This window comes from Cricetulus griseus, chromosome 3, assembly GCF_003668045.3.
Source record: "Cricetulus griseus strain 17A/GY chromosome 3, alternate assembly CriGri-PICRH-1.0, whole genome shotgun sequence".
NCBI classification, from domain to species: Eukaryota; Metazoa; Chordata; class Mammalia; order Rodentia; family Cricetidae; genus Cricetulus; species Cricetulus griseus.
This window is the reverse complement of record NC_048596.1, coordinates 134,680,953-134,685,262: the sequence shown is the minus strand read 5'-3', so window position 1 is coordinate 134,685,262 and position 4,310 is coordinate 134,680,953.

The following is a 4,310-nucleotide window of genomic DNA, read 5'->3' as shown; positions in this document are numbered from 1 at the left end:
TTCTTTTATGTTGGATGGAATGTTCTATAGATATCTGTTAAACCCAGTTGTGTCATAACTTCTATCAGATTCTTTGTTTCTTTGTTAAGTTTCTGTCTAGTGGTTCTGTCCAATGGTGTAAGGGGAGTGTTGAAGTCTCCTACTATAAGTGTGTGTGGTTTTATGTGTGGTTTGAGCTTTAGTAATGTTCTTTTACAAATGTGGGTGCTTTCGTATTAGGGGCATAGATGTTCAGGATTGAGACTTCATCTTGATGGATTTTCCTGTGATGAGTATGAAATGCCCTTTATCTCTTTTGATTGCTTTCAGTTTAAAGTCTAATTTGTTAGATATTAGGATTGCTACCCCAGCTTGTTTCTTGAGCCCATTTGATTGGAAAATTTTTTCCCATCCTTTTACTCTGAGGTATCGCCTGTCTTTGAAGTTGAGGTGTGTTTCTTGTAAACAGCAGAAGGATGGATTCTGTCTTCATATACATTCTGTTAGCCTATATCTTTTTATGGGTAAGTTAAGACCATTGACATTTAGGGATATTAATGTCCATTGTTCGTTGGTTCTTCTTTGTTTTGGATTTATTGTTGGTGGTATCATTGCATGTGGATTTTGCCCTCCTGTTTCTTTTTTGTGTTTGGTAAAATTAGATTATCTATTGCCTGTGTTTTTGTGAGTGTAGCCCTGTTCATTGGGTTGGAGTTTTCCTTCCAGATCCTTCTGTAGTGCTGGATTTGTGGATATGTATTGTTTAAATCTGTTTTTGTTATGGAATATCTTGTTTTTTCATCTATAGTGATTGAAATTTTGCTGGGTACAGTAGTCTGGGTTGACATCCATGCTCCCTTAGTGCTTGTAGGGTATCTATCCAAGACCTTCTGGCTTTCAGAGTTTCCATTGAGAAGTCGGGTGTGATTCTGATTGGTTTGCCTTTATATGTTACTTGGCCTTTTTTCTTTGCTTGCTCTTAATATTTTCTCTTTATTCTGTAGATTTGGTGTTTTGATTATTATGTTTCGGGGCTACTTCTTTTTGTGGTCCATTCTGTTTGGTGTCCTGTAAGCTTCTTGTACTTTCATAGGCATATCCTTCTGTAGGTTGGGGAAGTTTTCTTCTATGATTTTGTTGAATATGTTTTCTGTGCCTTTGAGCAGTGTTTCTTCACCTTCTTCTACACCTATTATTCTTAGGTTTGGCCTTTTTATGGTGTCCCATATTTCCTGGATATTTTGTGTTAGGCATTTGTTGGACTTGAGGTTCTCCTTGGTGGATGAATGTATATCCTCTAGCGAGTCTTCAGTAGCTGAGATTCTCTCTTCCATCTCTTGAATCCTGTTGGATATACTTACATCTTTAGTTCCTGATCGTTTATCCAACCTTTCCATTTCCAACATGGTCTCATTCTGTGTTTTCTTTATTGTGTGTATTTCAGCTTTCATGCTTTGAACAATTTCAAGAGCTTCCTTCACTTGCTTGGATGTTTTTTCTTGGCTTTCTTTAGATTCTTTAAGAGATTTATTTATTTCTTGAATTTTTTGGTTTGTCTTTTCCTCCAATTCATTTAATTTTTTGTTTGCGTTCTCTTCTATTTCTTTAAGGGATTTTCTTGTTTCCTCTTTAAAGGTCTCTATCATCTTGCTGAGATAATTTTTGAGGTCCATCTCATCTTCATGCTCTGTGTTGGGCTTTTCAGTTCTTGCTGGAGTGGAGTCCTTAGATTCTGGTGGTGTCATATTGGTCTTTCTGTTGTTGAGTGAAATCTTATTCTGTCTTCTTCCCATATCTTCTTTTAGTGTGGGTGGGTGGGTTCTCTCTATATCTTCTTGTGGCCCAGTGGTGTGTGGGGGCTAGGAACTCAATGTCCACAACTCTAGATGATCTTGACGCTCCTGGTAGTCTCCTCACTAATTCCTAGTTCCTCGGTCGTTCGGTGGAATGGAAGAGTGGGGTGCTACCAGATTTGGGGCGCAGGGAGCTCCTACCTGCCTGGGCTTGTCTGGCCCAAGCCGGCAGGCACAGGCGGGGTTCGGGGATGGGGGTGGTCGGGGTGTTCTGGCCTGGGGTCAGGAGCGGGCAGGAACTCACTCACCTAGTTCCAGGTCAGTCTGCTGCTGGGGAAAGTAAGAATGGGGTGCTAGCAGATTGGTGGTGCAGGGAGCTCCTCCCTGCCTGAGCATGTCTGCCCCAAGCACGCAGGCTCGGGCGGGGGTGGGGGGATGGGGGTGGTGGGATGTTCTGGCCTGGGGTCGGGAGCGGGCAGGAACTCACTCACCTAGTTCCAGGTCAATCGGCGGCGGCGGTTCTGGTATCTTCTTTAATTTCTTTCTTTTTTAAAGTCTCAAAGTTCTTATTGTACAGGTGTTTCTCTTTTTTGGTTAGTGTTACCCTAAGATATTTTATGTTGCTTGTGGATATTGTGAAAGGTGATGATTCCCTGATTTCTTTCTCATTGGATTTATCATCTGTATATAGTAGGGCTACTGATTTTTTTGAGTTAATTTTGTATCCTGCTACCTTGCTGAAGGTGTTTATCAGCCATAGGAGTTCCCTGATAGAGTTTTTCGGGTCACTAATGTAGACTATCATGTTGTCTACAAATAGTGAAATTTGACTTCATCCTTTCCAATTTGTATCCCTTTGATCCCCTTTTCTTGTCTTATTGCTGTAGCCAGAACTTCAAGTACAATATTGAAGAGATATGGAGAGAGTGGACAGCCTTGTCTTGTTCCTGATTTTAGAGGAAATGCTTTGAGTTTCTCTCCATTTAGTTTGATGTTGGCTATTGGTTTGGTGTATATTGCATTTATCATGTTTAGATATGTTCCTGTTAATTCCTGTTCTCTCCAAGATCTTTATCATGAAGGGGTGTTGGATTTTGTCAAAGGCTTTTTCAGCGTCTAGTGAGATGATCATGTGGTTTTTCTTTTTCAGTTTGTTTATAAGGTGGATTACATTGATGGATTTCGTATTTCGTGTGTTGAACCATCCTTGCATCCCTGGGATGAAGCCTACTTGATCATGGTGGATGATTTTTCTGATATGTTCTTGGATTCGGTTGGCAAATATTTTATTGAGTATTTTAGCATTGATGTTCATGAGGGATATCGGTCTGTAGTTCTCTTTCTTAGTCATATCTTTGTGTGGCTTGGGTATCAAAGTGATTGTAGCCTTGTAGAATGCATTTGGCTATATCCCATCTGCTTCTATTGTGTGGAACAGTTTGAGGAGTACTGGAATTAGCTCTTGTTTGAATTTCTGGTAGTATTCTGCAGTGTAGCCATCTGGTCCTGGGCTTTTTTTGGTTGGGAGGCTTTTGATGACTGCTTCAATTTCATTAGGGGTTATAGGTCGATTTAAACTGTTTATCTGATCTTGATTTAATTTTGGTAAGTGATATTTATCCAGGAAGCTGTCCATTTCCTTTAGATTTTCCAATTTTGTGGACTACAGGTTTTCAAAGTATGACCTGAAGGTTCTCTGGATTTCCTCAGTGTCCGTTGTTATATCCCCCTTTTCATTTCTGATTTTGTAAATTAGCATGCTCTCTCTCTGCCTTTTGGTTAGTTTGGCTAGAGGTTTGTCTATCTTATTGATCTTCTCAAAGAACCAACTCTTTGTTTCATTGATTCTTTGTACTGTTTTCCTAGTTTCTTCTTTGTTGATTTCAGCTCTCAGGTTGATTATTTCCTGGCGTCTACTTCTCCTTGGTGTATTTGCTTCTTTTTGCTCTAAAGCTTTTAGTTGTTCTATCAATTCTCTAATGTGACTTTCCTCCAGTTTCTTCATGTGGGCACTTAGTGCTATGAATTTCCCTCTTAGCACTGCTTTCAGAGTGCCCCATAAGTTTGGGTATGTTGTGTCTACATTCTCATTAAATTCTAGGAAGTCTTCAATTTCTTTTTTTATTTCTTTCTCAACCCCGGAATGGTGCAATTGGGTGTTATTCATTTTCTACTCGAAAGTAGGTTTTCTGCAATTTGTATTGCTGTTGAATTCTAGCTTTAATGCATGGTGGTCTGATACAATACAGGGGGTTATTTCAATACTTTTGTAACTGTGAAGGTTTGCCTTGCTGCCAACTATGTGGTCAATTTTTGAGAAGGTTCCGTGTGGCGCTGAGAAGAAGGTATATTCTTTTATGTTTGGATGGAATGTTCTATAGATATGTGTTAAACCCAGTTGTGTCATAACTTCTGTCAGATCCTTTGTTTCTTGTTATGTTGCTTTCTGAGTGTCCTGTCTATGTGGTGTAGGGGTGTTGAACCTCCACAATAAGTGTGTTGGTTTTTTTATGTGTGATTTGAATGCTTTAGTAATTT